At 31.2% G+C, this 17737-nt stretch overlaps 1 long non-coding RNA gene across 1 annotated transcript; it reads left to right on the top strand.

Moving 5' to 3' along the window:
- Positions 1 to 1010: 1010 nt before the first annotated feature.
- LOC146996056 (uncharacterized) lies at positions 1011 to 5655 on the top strand. The gene is made up of 2 exons (XR_015042427.1): positions 1011 to 1114; positions 5485 to 5655. It is a non-coding gene; the product is annotated as an uncharacterized LOC146996056 (long non-coding RNA).
- The last annotated feature ends 12082 nt before the right edge of the window (positions 5656 to 17737 follow it).

The following is a 17737-nucleotide window of genomic DNA, read 5'->3' on the forward strand; positions in this document are numbered from 1 at the left end:
GAATCTTCAATTAAGTATTCTGAACATGATGCATACAGTGAATATCTTAGTGTCTACCTTCCTGGAAATATAAACACTTGAGAACATGGACAAGCTGGCTCATGTTGTATCGGCCAATGTTAATACAAAAGCGGCGAATGCTTCTAATGATTTTATGCTATATATATGTAGGAGTTTAATGAGGTACATGATACACAGTGCAAACATGAGTAGACATTGGCTATGTTGTAAATACTACTTCTGTTTGAATGAGCTTTCAAGGTGATGATAAAAGTCTTTCATAACAAGCCTAACCATGTCATGTAGAATACGAATTACGGTATTCCTCAATCGCCCACAAACTTATGCAAAAACTATTCTTCACGTAACTTCCAAAGGGATCCGGGCTCTCCCATCTGGCAACCCGGATGGAAAAGCTGCAAATGAGACAAATTTGGCATATGTTTGCAAGAGCAGCTGTACTTTCGGTGCCCTCACTGTTTGAGCCAAGTTGTATCAACCGTTTTACTAATGATTCTGGCGATATTCGTTGTTCTGCCACACTATTCCCGGACAGCATCTGGCCGAAATTATTTAAATGGAAGCTTCCACCACCACAGTGAACTATACGGGTCAACAGTTCATAGTATAGCAACTGGCTGACTTCTAACTTTCCATGAGTCTAGGTATGCCACGAAAGCCTATCTGCATTCTGGTTCCCAATTTTAATTGGTAGATGCAATAGTGCTACCCTTACCAATATCATTTTTGAATTTTGCCACTTAAGACCATCTCCACAGGATGATTTGGAACTTGGGGGTGGGTGATGTCTTAAAGAAGATCAACTGTATTTCGTAAATGCTACACTGTAAAAAAAAAGTTCGCTCTTTACAGGCAAAAGTTTTGTAAAGTTACAGAAATCAAAAAGTTACAGAAGAATTTCCTGTAATGGTAACAGGTTGAAAGCAAACTGTAGCGGTAACATCTGATTTGCTTGTAACATTACAGATAAAATTTCAGTAGCCGCGCGGAAGAATCACGTGACTGACTGGAAATTAGCCAATCAGGAGAAAAGTGTTTGAAAGCTAGTTGCAGAAAAAAACATGGCTGAATGCATGTTGGTTGTATAGCGCAGGTAAGTAAGAAAATGTTAACAATTACTACTTGAAATATTTATTGTTCATTTTATGCAGATTATTCTCATGCACTTTGCACTGTTATATGTAGTGAGTAAGTATTTAAACGTTTAAGCTTTGCGATTAATTAATATCAGTGTTCGTAATGTCTAATGAGTTGAAAGAGTGCAAAATATTTATTCCAAATGCAGATCTAATAGTAGTATTTTGTCATTGTGCATCCGATAAATTACGCCTTAAATTGCCCGTATTATTATTTAAAACTAATTATTCCAAAATTTAATCACTGCTTGTGGTATATAATTGAAATGGTAATGTGGTTGTTGAAAACAAAACTAATCATTTTAGCGTTCTTTTCCAATCGTCTGACGAAAGAACATTTGACATCTTTTTCCCGGCAGGTCTTGCGAGAAACGTTTATATAAACATTTAGAATTCTGAATGTAATGTATATATTTTTTTGCTTACAAGGTTTAATTTATTCTTTTTCTAGTATTATCTGATTAGTTATACCTGGTTTATAATTCAGTCTAATATGTTTATGTACGACTGTGTTATGAAGTAAAATTACAAAAACTTGAACAACGCGGTCGAGAATCTCGTTTATTCCTTTAGTGTAATAATATTTTTTTCAGTGGTATTAATTTCTTACGAAAATATTATAACTCCAAAATGAAGTAATTATATTGATTAAAAATATGCCGTATCATACTTTTCGTAATGTTTTGTTGTACTAACTAGATGCAACTTAATTATTCCATATATTTTAATATACCAATATCAACAGGGGGAAAATGGAAATGACCTAAAATATTTTTCTAACAATTCGTTAAACTAATTATAAAACAAAACTAAAATTTTGTGCATTATTTCCAAAAATACCATTTCATTAATATTTTATAAATGACAACATATATTATATTGTATATATAACTACCATTGCATACTTATAAGTTTTTAAACATTTAATGTAGAATTTATGTTGATTTTATTTTGCCCAGTTTTAATACAGTTTTGAAGTATGATAATCTTGTTACTAGGATAGCATGAATCTGCTAATACAAGTTTAATACATTTCTTGACAAATATTTCTCTTATTCATGTAATATAATATATAAATCATAAAATAAGTTTTCTTAAAAATAAATTATTATTGTTTATTGGAATTTAAAACAATTCTGAATCTGTATGTTGTATTAAAATTAAATAATAATGAATTTTTAATGAAGCATTGATTTTAGCATAAACAATATAAATATATATATATACACACATGAATAAATGGAAATGCAAGCTACTTTTCCTTACAAAACCGCCCATGAATATATACTTCAAGTGCTTCCATACTTCCCTTTAGGCTGATAGCCTTTGCATGCTTTGCCATATTCTATCAATCCAAATGATGCAAATATGCAGAAAATTTTACCTTCTTTGAAAGTTAATACCAGAAATAAAATTCAGTGCATTTGTAAACTACATTAGTTTTCTTATAGCTTGGCATTTAATTGCCCTATGATTTACTAGTCCAAACTAAGGCAGAATTCAGATATCGTTCAAATAAAAGAAAATTAATAAGGTCTGATTTTTAGACGTATATATGAAGATTTATTTTTTTAAATATTATTTTAAGTCAACCAAATTAATTTCAAATTTAAGTAAGTATTCATGCCTTTCAGTAGCATTATTTTTGATATCTTAAATTAAATAACTGAATGCAATATTTCTTGTTAATAAAAGAAAAGCAATGTTATGAAAGACTAGCGAAGTGGATTTGCAAGTTCTAATTACGAAAGGTCCCATGCTTTAAGGGGTCATTTTTAAAAATACTTAATTAAAAAAAATTATTTAACGTAAAACTTCCAAACTTCACACATGTGGAATATTAATTCTATATATTTCATCTCATTCTTATTTTATTAATTTCATAGCATTTTGTGTGACACTAGTAGTAATTATTAATTAAATTTTATGCAGTTTCTGATCTATGTTTTGATTTTGTTATTAATTACGTTAGTTTACATAAGATTTAAAATTATGTAAGGTACAAAAACCTTCTGCATCTATTAATATATGCTGAAGTGAATGAAATTATGCCAGTGAAATTTTTTAAAATCAAAAACAAATTTCTGTGGAAAATTAAAGTTATAAATTCTAAATGCAAACAAAGGAGTGAATTTGAAAGTTATCAAATAAGCCAAAGTTTTGGTCATTTTTTCAGTTTTGCAGAAGAATTTTTATACTTTGCAGAATGGGAATATGATGTTTGGTTTTGTTAGTATTAATTATTACATACATTATTGAATTATTGCAACTTACATTGCAACACATAATTTAGCTTAAAATTTATTTGAACTTAATTTTCTTATTTATTTTGATCATGTATATTTCATGTGTCATAAGTCTTTGAAATGAACTTAATTCTCATCCTATTTATTTATACAATTTTTTTTAAAGAAGAAAAAGTCACATTTGTTTTGCTTAGTTGCACACGAAGATACATGTCTATATATATAGAGAGAAAGAGGAGTTATGTTTACTTGCAGACTTTTTTCTTCCTTTTATATTATAGTATGAAAATCAAGGGGGAAATTAAGCAATCAATTTAATTTTGAAGGATGTGATTACAATAAGATCATAACCAATCAAAAATATTAATGAATGAACTACTGGTAACTATCATAGTATTATTATTTAAAAGAAACCGACATTCCAATAAGAAAGTTTAGTAACATAACCATTTAAGTTATCTGATAAAAGTAATTTTCATTCCTACTTCCCTATACCTTGAATTTCACTCTTAGTATTGCCCACTGCTACTCCCTAGACCTCAAAGCATTTAATGCATCTGGAACTGCAAGTTGTGTCTTCTTCTACAGCATGCAAGTTATCACCGTTTAGTTTGTACTGCCCCGAGCAATGATCTTCAGAATTACCGTATTGCGTTGCATATTCCACCCCACCGAGCTTTAGAACCAGATTCTGAAAATTAAAAAAATATTTACATAATTTTCCCCCTTTTAATGCATTCAGAAAATGAATATCCCAAGATTTTAAAATGGATTTATCAACATAATGATTGTTTTCGTCATACTAACAAAGGAAAACTTTTGCACACTTACGGCCCCGTTGAATCATTCTCTTCTAACTGTTGAATATTATGTCAGCCTAATACAAACAATGATCTATGATAGTGAAAGCAAATACTAACTGCCATTCACTGTGCAATTTTGCCATATCAGCTGAATGTTCACCCTAGCAAGCATCGGACCACAACCTTCTCTAATTATTTATGTATGATCTGAGGCCTAAGGATTTACAAGAACAACAATGAGAATGACAGAAGTTCAAATTATAAAGAAGAAATAAGATAACTTATTAGATGTTGCAATTATGTGTATTCTTATTGAAATAGAGGTTTCTTTTAAGTAAATAATATTGTGATAGTAGTAGTTTATCCATGATTACTTTTCATTTGTTATATTCCTACTGTGACTCTGTCCTTTGGAAATTAAATTATTCGTTTAATTTTTCCCTCTTAATTTTCAGAAGATAAAATTAGTAAAAATAAGTGGGAATATGGCATCAAGAGCATTAGATATCCCCATTTTCTTGAAGCTGTTCACTATTATTGTTTCATCAATGATAGGCCATGCACCCAAAATCCACTAGCAAATCAGTTAGTAAGATGAAAATGACCACTATGCGGACAAAACATTTAGGGTAACTTGTTTTGTGAGCGCCTTAAGGAAGACAAACATTACCTAAATCTTTAAAACATATTCAGAATCCTGTGCTAAAAGAAAGCTAGGGGGAAAATGTTGTCCGAGTCCCAGTGATTCCTTTGGATGAATATGTAATATTGTTTTAGAAATTTAAGGTAATAAATATAATATTTTTCGAATGCTAAAACAGTTCGAGAAATTTATTCAAGTTCTGAATTCTGAATATAAGTATACTGTATATTATATTTAATAACTATGGTGGCTTCATTTATGAAAATATTTGAATATTGGCTGTTTTTGTACAATGAACCTTCTCTAAGCTAGCTATACGTGATTCCTGAAAATTTTTATCTTTAAATGATAGTGGGCATCCTAGAGAAGTTATGTTTACTAATTAGTTATTTTATGAAGAATGCTGGTTAAATTTAAAAAGTGATTGACTGAGGTAGCTTGTCGTAATGAGACGGCTCACTGTAATCCAATTTTTTAAAGAATTTAAGCTGTCCTTAATTAATTAAGATATTATAAAGAAATATGATTAAAAGTGTTATATAAGCACATGTTTAAAACATCTATTAAAATAATTTTTATAAGCTTTTTAAGAGCATGATTATGATTTTAAAAGAAATGTTTTTTTCTTTATTTAGGAGACATGGTTTACAAAGAGGAGAAAAACCATTCATTTTTTCCAAGCAGTCAAAACGAATTTTTATGAAATGTTTATTAAATTATATTATGTTATTTTTTAATTAATTCTTTTTTTCAGGTTTTATGTAAAGTTTATGAATTAATAAATTATTTTTACTTCTGTATTTTAATTAGCATATCATTTGCTTCATAGTGTTTCACAATAAAATTATAAATTCAATGAACTTCTTAATTAACATGCTGTAATATAGAGAGAGCATAAAGTTTGTTTTCTGTTGTCACACATTTATTTCACAATTTTGTATGCGAATCTCGAAATTTATAATAACTATAGTATCACTTTCGAAATGGTAAATATTAAGCTTAGATTTATTACATATTATGTTTGTAAAAAATTATAGGTAAAATTAAAATGCATTAAATTTTAAGCTAAACTGAAGTATTAATTTTAGAAATAAATTTCTTAAAGGCATAGTTGTATTAAGAATTTTAAGGGAAACAAGGCTTTAAAAATTAAGGTCAGTTGGCAAAGTTTTATGCTTATTGAAAAAGCATGACATTAGGTTTTTAATGAAAGACTTCTATCTGTTAATTCAAAGGAAATTATTTGAAGGTAAGTAAAAAAGTTATGCATTATTTCAAACAATAGCAGACTGTTGACAAACACTGAGTGCAGATAAGAACAAAAAAATTAGTTAGACGTTGTAATTCAAGCGTATGAACAAAATTTGAATTCCTTGTAGTAACAAAATGAAGTTCATTGCTATGTTGAATTCTTTAATTTACTGAAAATGTCATTTTTTAGAAGGAGAGAATATATTTTTGAAATATGAAGAACAGCTGTTCTGAGTTCTTCATAGAAATATTTCACAAAATGTCTTTTACTGTAATAATATTATGATCATATCAACATGCAACACGTTTACTCTAAAGTTAAATCTAAAGCAACATGTGTCTATTTTAGCTAAAATTACTAAAAAGAAAGTTCTAGAACATATCTTATTAACTTACACTAAAACATGCAAATAAAACATACTATTTTTTTCAGCTATTTTACAGGGCAAATATAAGGAGTAGTATATCAATTTGAACTTTTAAATTAATCAAAATGATAATATGAAAGGCCTTTCAATAATATCAGACATAAGTTTCTCTTCATAAAACAAAAATACTCTGCAACAGACTAATGTTACTTTTTGAAAAAAGAACATTGCTGTTGAAAGTGCATCTTTTAAATTAATGCTATGAGGTCAAATTGACTAATTTAAAAAGCCAAACTATTATGCTTCACTTGCATATATCTGTATAATGATATACACATGCAGATATTGTTTTACTCAAAACATCTTGATTTCAGTATATTTTATTATAATAAGCATCATTTTAGACAAAAAAATCTATTACTTTTATAGACATATCCTTTAGTATTATCTATGAAAAATATATTCTACACACATAATTACTTAATGGGATATTAGAAGGAAATAATCTGAAACCTTTACAGATACAACCATTGGAATTTTACGTAAGAAAAGTATCTTCTACTCACATAATAACTTGCTATAATAATACAAGCAAATAACCTGTAACGGTTACAGATATATCTGTTGAGATTTTACATGAGAAAAACATGTTCTTTTTACATAATTATTTGCTGTAATATTACACGCAAATAATCTGTAACCATTACAGATATATCATTTGGGAATTTACATGAGAAAAATATGTTCTACTTACATAACTATATGCTGTGATATTACAAGAAAAAGATCTGTAACCATTACAGGCAAAACGCTTGTAACGTTACAAAGAAAACACCTGTTTCTGTTACTCAAATAACCCATGGCATCCCAGTTTCCATGAGTTTTCTTAGTAACCTTACAGATTTTTTTTTTTACAGTGTATACTTCCACCACCGCAATGAACTATATGGGCCGACGGTTCATAGTATAGCAACTGCCTGACTTCTAACTTTTCAAGAGTTTATGTATGCCGCGAATGTCCATTTGCTTTCTAGTAGTTACCAACTCTAACTGGTAGATACAATAGTGCTACCGTTACAAATCTCAATTCTGAATCTTAACACTTAAGACTACTTCCCCAGAATTGGAACTAGGAACTGAGTTGAATCAGTGTAATGAAAGACAACTTCACTAAACTATGGGAAAATATCATTTCTCTTTTCGCTTTGTGCAAGAGCGTGTAATATTTTCGCCATTTATAATAAACATGCTTTCTTTCGCGTTTGCATTTCGTTATGCGATCAGCTGTGCAATCGAGAAATATTCAGAAATTCCTGTTTGAAAAGTACAGGCGACTTCCCTTGACGCGAAACATAATCACAAAAATTAACAGCTGAATCTCTGAAGTCTTATGTAAAAGTATATTTGGCGATTTTGGCTAAAAGTCACTTTTTGCGATTTTTCACAATTTTAATGATTTCTGAAATAAATGAAGCTCGAATTAAGACTACCTTAAAAGCAAAACTATAGACCAGTGATTCTCAACCTTTTTGTTGTCCCGGCACGCTTTTAACGATTTCAAATTTTAACGTCACACACAAAAAAAGTAAAAGTTTAAAAGTTGTTTACTTACTTGTAATACACTGTGTAAAATAGTTCATGATAATAATTTAGAGTGTAAAATAAAATAATACGTACTACAAAAACAGCTGTACGTTTATTAAGGGATTACTTACAAGTTAATAAATAAGGAAACTTTTAATGAGAAAGTTGAGCTTGATGTTTTTGATAATTTCATTTATATTTGGTCGTAAAAATGGCAATGCAACTCTCGTATCGTTTTCTACATTTAACAATCTCGATTCTTTTTTCATTTTTATGTTGGTTAATACAGAAAATCCGAACTCGCACAAATAAGATGTAGAAAAAGTGTAATAATATTTTTAAAGCTTTTTTGGCCATTATGGGATAATCACATCTAGTGTTAATCCAAAATGAGTTAATTGATTCTTCCGAATATTTTAAAATTAAACCTCTACTATTAGAAAGCGAAATTAGTTCTTCCCCTTCGTTCAAACTTAATTCCAAATGCTGAAGTCTTCTGCACCAAAATCGGCTTGGATACTACATTTGGCGCGCTTATTAATATCTTAAAAATCGAATTTCGCCAATTCACATGTGTACCGCATACTACTATTAAACCCATTAAAATTTTTACTAAATACATTTATAAAATACAGGAGCACATTTTAAGAATTTGGCTGCACACAAAAGTGCCGCGGTAGAGTGATTAAGAATCACTGCTATAGACAGTTATTGACACGTCGTAGTTAATGGGAAAGAATTAAGCTTCAATAATATATCCGTAATGCAAAGTATTCTGGTATTTTTAAAGCAATTTTATGTGGGAAGATGTTGCAGTCTTTACTAATATACTCCATACAAAAGCAATATACTTTCCGTGTAATACTTGATATGCTGATCATTAACAGGATTTTATATATTGAAGAAATGATCAAAACACTATAGTACCTGCCTGTATAAGACACAATACCTGTCTGTATATACCTGCCCCATGTGTAAAGTATACGGTAAAAGCATAGTTAATTGTAGCAAAGAATGCGATATAGCTTTCTGCCTAAAGAGAGTTGCCTTTGTGGAAGTCCATTTAAGGAACTATAGCCCGCTTTCAGTTGACGCGAAAAAAAAAAAAAAGAAAAAAAAGTCTCTCAAACGAGCCCGGAAAGTTTGAACCCATGTCGAACTATCAGAACTCAGGAAATATAACTACTCGCCCATTGGCGATTTTATATCAGGAGCACAAAGTTGACTGTTGAAAACAGCTAATTGCTATATGCAAGTTCCGTAGAATATTTGGACACGCACAGATTTACCTTTGTATGCAAACAAGCATACCAGAAAAACGTTTACATGTTTTATAAGGATGTGGCAATAAAAACCCATTATACCTAATAGCTGTAGTTCATCTGTTCAAATAAATTAAGTAAGAGTTGTTAACATAGCTTCGGAAAATTTAGAACAAATTTTCTGAAAGTTCAAGATAAATGAGAGAAAATAAAATTATCAAGAAGCAGAATTGGAGAAGAACGTTTAAGGAGAATACAGGATAGAGTAGATTGTGTACATAATTGAATACGGCAAAACTCGTGAGAACTATCAGACTTGTGGCCAAGCGAAAAATTCGCTGAACACTCATGAGCCAGTCGGCTTTAGAAAGTTCCCTTCACGAAGGTATCTCTCCCTTAGACAAATAACCTTTACATGCTCTAGTATTATGTAGTAAACAAAATTGACTAAGGGAAGATACCTTCATGGAGGATTTTTCTATGGGAAACGGGATCGTATTCAAAATTTCCGCGGAAAATACAACAAAAACCAACGATACAGCCACTTTATTCTACCCGGATCGATCACTTCCAGTGTTCAGCGATGTTAACCACTCGGCCACTGGCGAGACTAGACTATGAAAGAAGGCTAAAGTTTTTTTTTTTTTTTTTTTTTTTTCAGAGATGTGACACTTTCAGCTATATCCTAATGTTATAAAATTATTATAGGAGAGAAAGCTATCTTTCCAATCACATAGCAATATGCCACGAAACGGTTTTCTTTCGAAAAATATACTCCGATAACGAAAGCAAAAACATGCTTTCATCGCCAATTCATTTCTACTGTAGTAAATTCTTTGTAAACTTCAAAAATATCTCTTGAATTAAATATTTCAATAGATAATGAAATAAGTGGCACAGTATAAAATATTCCTACTGTGAATGTACTTTAAATATATGAAACACCATTATAAGACATGGAAATAATATTTAATTTAATAATGGAACATGAGACAACTTTGGTTCGAACATCTTTTTACAAAAAATGGCGCGTGTTGCCATAAAATGGAAATGATTCAAAATAACTTTGCAATTATTTTTAATGTATAAGTAACTAATAAACAATCATTAATAATTTAGAATCAAACTGTTAAAATTTTACATTAACTTATGGCTGACAAGTCGTTAAAATATTGAAGAGACGTTTGAAATAGAAGCAGCAATAATTTTATTTGTTGCTGATAATGCTATCGTCTGCACGTGTGGTTTAGATTTATACGAAACTTGAACTAAAACAACATGCAGCTATCTATCGGATGACGAAATGCCTTTTTTTTTTTTTAAATTTAACTTTTAGTTTGCATTCTCGATAAAACTATGGAACCTAAAATAGTCTTGCGTTTGTGTGCATGATGTAGTAAATTTTGTTGTATTTAAGTACAATGCGCTTTAGAAAAATAGTAAGTAAAAGATAATAGAACAGCGATAGAACTATCAACGAATCACAGATTTCTAGAAGGATTTGTCAAATGCTTCTTTTGAATCTTGAAATTTTCATGTAGTGTGTCAATTTTTAGATAGATATTTCTACTTATACCTCTAAGCCACATTTAGTTTTAGTTTTTAATTTTACGTATAATTCGTAGAAAATAAGAATGAGCTTGAAGTAAAATAAGAATATACTTTTAATAAATGTCACTTCTCTTCATTTCGCTATTAAGATTAGAAAGAAATTTTCTTGGATACATCAGGTATTTGCAAAACTTTGAGTTTTGAGTACATTCACTTACTGGTAAAGTCCACGTGTAATTTGTTTTCAAATCCTGTAGTAATTGAATTGAATCATAACTAAGAATTTCTTTCGATTCAGCCACCAGCAACCCAGCGGTAAAGTCCTTGAACACTGGTAGTTCCGACCTGGGCTCGATTCCAGGCGAATAGGCTGCGTGGACATTTTAGTGGTTTTCCTCATGTGTAAAGTACATACGAGCTGTTTTCTCTCAGAAAGCTCTCCACAAAGGCATCCTTTCCCCTATTCAGGTATCTGTAGTGTCCTTTCCTGTAATCTCAATAAACCAAACCAAACCTTTCAATTCATTTCTCTCGAAATTTTTCAATCTGTCTGAACGTAATTTGACCAGCAGCAGAGCGCTAGCTGAACACTGGTAGTTCGGTTTGAGGTTAGAATCTCGCGAACGGGTTGGCTGCATGGACATGTTCGTGTTTCTTCCATGTGGCAACGCGTATACGAGCCGGTTTCCCTTAGAAAATACTCCAGGAAGGCATCCCTCGAGTGCTCTGTCATATCAAATAAACCAAACAAAAACTGAAAGTAATTTGTCATAACGTTAATTTCATCCCTTTTTAATGTTTTATACTAAAGTCTTTATACAAAAGTTTGTAAAGTAGTTTGTGAAAACATCGGGGTATACAATGTTCTGTGTACACCTTTCGTCCGTGAACAGTTTTTTCAACAAACTTCAGTTGGCTGTTCTTTTTGTAACAAAAGTGTTTCTTGGAGAGTTTCTAAAAGTGTTTCTTTTTGTAACAACTAGTTACAAAACAGTTGAAAAAAATAAATTACAATAATTTATTCTGTTTCGAATTGTAGTACAAATAAGACTACATTTGTATCTTAAAATTCTATGAATAAATTTCCAAGTTTTTGGAAAGTATATCTTTGGAAATTTATGAAGCTTCGTAAAAAAATAAAAACGGCACATCATAATAACTTATTTGCAATCCTGTGAATTCTTTAAAGCATTAAATAATTACTGTTTTAATGATGGTTGAGGATTTTATAACTCTGCTTTATCACATCAGTCTACCAGGAGTCCAGAAGCAAAATTTTTTCACTCTGAGAGTTCAACTTTGGTTCAAATCCCTGCAAATGAGATGAGTGTATGGGGCATTTCTTGGTTTTCCACCCCATGTGTGCAAGTAATGTGATCCATTTTCCACTGGTAAATCCTCTACAAAGACGTCTCTTCCCTTAAGTAGATAGCCCTCAAGTAGCTTTGCCATAATCTAAATCAGAGGATCCCAACCTTTTGTCTTGTGTCGACCATTCTTAAAAAAGTATTTTTCTTCATCGACCTTCTTACACTTTTCTCCATAATGTACAACATGAGCATAATACAAATAATTGCACATAAATAACTTAGAGATAGCATTTAGACTAAGAATAGTAACAGATGTTTTGAAAACAGTGGTTTATTAGATTTATTTTTAGCCCAGATTGTTGTCATCAAATATTATCGCCCTGTTTTATGTTTAAAGAAATTAAATAATGAAGAATTTGCGTAAATGCATGCATGTTTTTGGGATTGGGAAAAAGCAATGACACTTAGAGCCATCCAATTTTGAATAACGTAGTCCTCCACCCGAATATGGACACCTGGAAGCCCGAATTTTGAATTTCCAATTTATTTTATTGTTTATTTCATATTTTGTAAAATTTTAACGAATTTTTGATTAACAAACTCAACTATTTCGAAGCGAATAGTGGCAATACGGGAAAAAAAAAAAAAAAAAAACATTTTTATCTGCAGCGCGCGAGACTATCTATCGGAAATTATAAAGATAGGCTGTTTTTAAATATTTTTAGACCAAAGAAACATTATCCCAAATGCTCTTGAAACGTGTATGTGTATGTAAAGGAAAAAAAAAAAAAAAAGCCCCATTGGACGTAATATAAAATCTGAAGGCTTTCAGATTTTTTATTATTAAGATTATTATTAGTCCAAATTGGCAATTTGCCCAGAAGGACTATTAATTTCGTTTTGGCATTTTGCATCGATTCACTACAAGCTCTGTTTCACTTTTCAAATTATTGCCACCAAATATTATCGCCCTGTTTTATATTTAAAGAAATTAAATAATGACAAATGTGACAAAACAATGGTCCCTAGAGCCATCCAATTTTGAATGACGTAATCTTCCTGCGAATATGGGCATCTGGAAGCCCAAATTTGAAATTTGCTTTATTATCGATTCCATATTTTGTGAAATTTTAACAAATTTTTGATTAACAAACCCAAAGTCTTCAAAGCGAGCCATGGCAACGTTGTACAGAAAAAACACTTTTATATTCAGCGCGCGAGACTGTGTATCGGAAATTCTAAGATATTCTCATTTTAAAATTATTTTGCGATATCGCTGTTGAACTAATTTTTATTTTTTAAGTGAGAGAACATGATATTTAATAAATAAAGGTAACACACAAAATGGTAAAAGAACGCACCTTTGAACTTTTTTTTTCAATTATTGTTTTTTATTTTACAAGTATAAAAAAATTTTTACAAACAAGATCACAGTTTCTAATTTGCAGAAAAGTTCGATTTTAATTAATGGGTACTGAGGCAATACTTTATATACTTTTGGTGGTCGTGTGCTGAATGCATGATATAATTAAAGAAAATAAGAGTAGACAATCTCCTATAACAAAAGAATAGTATATTAAGTACTAAATTACAATTTAAATTACATTGCAGAGATTAACGCAGAGCTCGGAAGACAGTTCATGCTAGCGTCGCGTACACTTGTCTGACGAGAAGTCTGAGTGAGTAATGACAAGGAGGTTTCCTTGAGTAATGACGTCGCTTTGCTGCTCCGATTAAGAACTGGGTTTTACACGTGGCGCCATCTCATGAATAGAAGTTGAAGTATCTGTCGGAACGCCACATACTGATGCAAATTTTTCAACATATGGGTAGCCTCAGTAATACTTTATGTTATAACAGATAATGTATAATTTATTTCTTAAATACTTTATTCTAAAATATTCAATCTGTTTCTTGTTTTCAATTGTAAATCATTGACTTGACTAAAGCTTGCTTCTGCAAAATTGTAAGAGGGAATTCAATAATGTTGGTTTGGTAAACAATTTTTAATCTCTTTTGGCATATTTCTCTCGGAAGACTTTGAAGTTCCAAAACTCAACATACCTGTGTATATTGAACTAGTCTTTGAACACCTCTTTTACTGTAATAAACTCTTCTTCCATGTTAATTTGGACAGCATCATAAGATGATTATATATCGTAGTTCAGTGGCTATATGAGCCATTCTGATATTCAAATTCTTAATAATTTAGAAGAGCGAACATTAAGATATTTTAACGTAATATTTCTTTTATATTTATGTATATGGTTTCTTCCTAACTACATGATATAGCTTTATCTCAACAATTCATTTTCAATTTCATTTATAAATTTTGTGATCGATGAGATGTTGGTTATGCTGATCAATTGCAAGTGCATATTCTGCTGTCGATCCCCAATCGACTCTTTGAGCATCATTAGGACTCCTTGAGCTTTAAAATTCCAATGACCCCCAGGGATCAATTCCGACACCGTTGGAAACCTCTAATAGAGAGTTCTAGGCGAAGGCATCCCTCCTTTTAACTAGACAGACTTCGCTTGCTTTGGCGTAACCAAATAAACCAAACCAATTTAATTACACGTTTAAGTAAACTGCCGCTTATTTAAGAAAAAATAAATCAGAAACAGGAATAAAATGCATCTATTTAATGAAATATATGTAATATCACCTGACACTGCGTTTTGGGTTTGTTAAAATGAGTAAAGAACGCCTTAGGAAAATGGCGTCCCAGAACACTGAACCGACTTTGTAAAAGGAACCCAAGAAGAATGGGATAAAACTGTTGACATGACGATGAAGATTTATATTCGTGGAAAATTCGAGCTGGATCTATAGCCAAGAATGAAGGTATCAGACAGAAGCAAAATCGCAGCAAGAAATAGACCCTTTGCCTTTAAAAAAATAATTATCACAATAACTTCCATAAAACGCGAAAGAACATGATATAAATATAGGTTAACCAGGGGCGTAGCTAGAGTTTCCACCGCCCGCGGACAACTGAAGAATTTGCGCCCCTTTATGTGTGCCAAAAAATGGAAAATATTTCATTAGAAAATTTCGTAGCATCAATTTGGCGCGCCTTGGATGCTGCGCCCGTCTTGTCCCCTCTTGCCCCATCCTAGCTACACAACTGAGGTTAACCAATATAAATATAGGTTAGCTGCACAATTTCTGTGGCTTTCCCCTTGTAAAATTTGATTACGAGTTAGTTTCCGTTAAACAGGGACCCCCCCATTAGGTAGACAGCTTTACCATGTTTTGACGTAACTTACTATGATTAACATGGTACAACGAGTTGATGCAAAACTTGTATGACGGTCTGGAAGAATAACTAGTCGCAGAAATACCGAAGGACATTTGGAAAAGAATGTTTTTAGTTCCTGCAGTAAAAGGTTAAAGAGGTTAATAATATTGTTATAAAATGGAAATACGTATCATATTGAAAACAAAATATTTGAGTTACATTACATGGTTTTGATTTCACCCTCACCATCATCATATTCCCACAGCTGATCCTTTAGTTTCCTAAAAAATAAAATAAAACAAAGTCATTTGCAGTATACATGCTATTGGTGCATTTCGCGAGCAATTACATATTCCAGATTTTAGCATTTCGACTACTAGTGAATTTGATCTAGTGTGACTACTAGTGATCACAAGTCCTAACTAACTTGTTAGTGACTTAGGGTTACACGAGGATTTAAAAATAAAATCTTTCCAAGAGTGCTTAAACAGGTTAAAGGAAAACTTCTACGAGAAAGCTACGAAATTTAAACATCTATTACAGTTCAAAGTTCTTAATTATGAAGAGCTTCATGAGTACTTTTCAGTACGCCGTTTTATTACTCATAATCAGCGATGATAGTTTTCCAACTTAAAGCTAACCCGATGTGCATTGGAAATATTGTATATAGCCGTGAAATTTCATCATTTATACTTAATTACCTGCATTGTGCTTTGTAATTACCCTAATCTGCGTATGAAAGTGTATCTTAAATATTTACATTTTACTTGATTATAGCGAAATATAGTGAAATGCTTGAATTCTTTTAAGAGGAAAATCCATTCAGTTGAATTAAATGCTATATGAATCCCGACAGACTAATACAGACTCCATCTAAGTGGTTGCCATATAAGGCTACAAACCAGAAGATCATGAAATTGAATAGAATGGAAATCATGAAATTGAATATTTTCTTTCTTGGACTTTCCAGTCACATCATCATGAATTTGTACTATTTCATCAGCTGATTTTTTTAACTAGTACACCTGAATTGCTTGTGCTTCTATTTCCAAGCCTCCCTCTCCAAAGGTCTCATTTTGAAGAAACACTTACCTGAAATGCTGACTTAACATTGGTTAACGTTGCATGAAAGGTTACATATAGCTTCAATTATTAGTCCAAAAGGTGTTGTTCGAATGGGCTGTTAGTATACAAACGGAAATTTGCATCATACCCTATAAACAGCTACTAGTCTCGACCGTCATAAAAATTTTCAGATTATTGTCACCAAATATTATCGCACTGCATTATTTGAAACTGCCCGTATGTATGTTCCTCGCACTGTGAAAAACGATGGTACCTAGAGCCATCAGATTTTGAAACACGTAGTCATCCATCCGGACATGTGCATCTGGGAGCCCGAATTTTGAATTTCGAATTTTATATTTCAGATTTCATAAAACTTTAATGAATTTTTATTAAAAACTCAATGATTTGAAAGCAAGCGGTGACAACACTGTTTGCTTTCAGAACGAAAATAAAACACTTTTATCTGTAGCACGCCAGACTGTCTATCGGAAATGGTATATTTTATGATATTTTAAAAAATATATTTTATGATTTTGCTGTTGAATTGAATTTTACGTAAGAGCGAAGAACATAATACATAATAAATAAAGTTAACACAAGAAACATTAATGACAAAAAGATGAAAAAAAGTTTTGCAAGCCATTTTTCTAAGAAAATCCATGAACTAAGAAAAGTAGAGAAATGTATGTCAACACTTAGCACTGCATCATGAATTTCAAATAAATGATGAAAATATTTGTAACTTTGCTGTTGAATTATATACGGCGTAAATGCGAACAGAATGATACGCAATAATAAACGCAAATGGACAAAAAGAAATGGGTTAGCAGGAGTAAATATAACAGCAGATTGGTAGTCTGCAACCTCAGCGAACGCGTAAAAAAAAAGCTTAAAAAAATCTTTCTAGACGATCGCTAAAATCTGAGCTCCTTCTTTTTTTTCTTTTCTTTTTTCTTTTTATGGTTATTATTTTCGTACACTTGTATAAACCACTAAGCTATTTATTTACGGTACACTAGCCCAAACGTAGCCATAAATTATTATCTGCTTAAGTCAAGGTATCAAATGAGAAGATAGATTGCAAATGACTAAAACGTTGTTTTAAATTTTTTTAATTAATGTGAATTATCTCCGATTATGAAGTAAAACACGATTTTCTTATGAAATACAATAAATGAACTAAATATTGTAAAAACATTAATGGTGTTGGCAACACCTGGCATTATTTTTGTAGTATTTTTCATATGTTA

This window comes from Stegodyphus dumicola, chromosome 8 (assembly GCF_044657685.1).
Source record: "Stegodyphus dumicola isolate Sdum_Otavi_A_Nest chromosome 8, ASM4465768v1".
Taxonomy (NCBI): Eukaryota; Metazoa; Arthropoda; class Arachnida; order Araneae; family Eresidae; genus Stegodyphus; species Stegodyphus dumicola.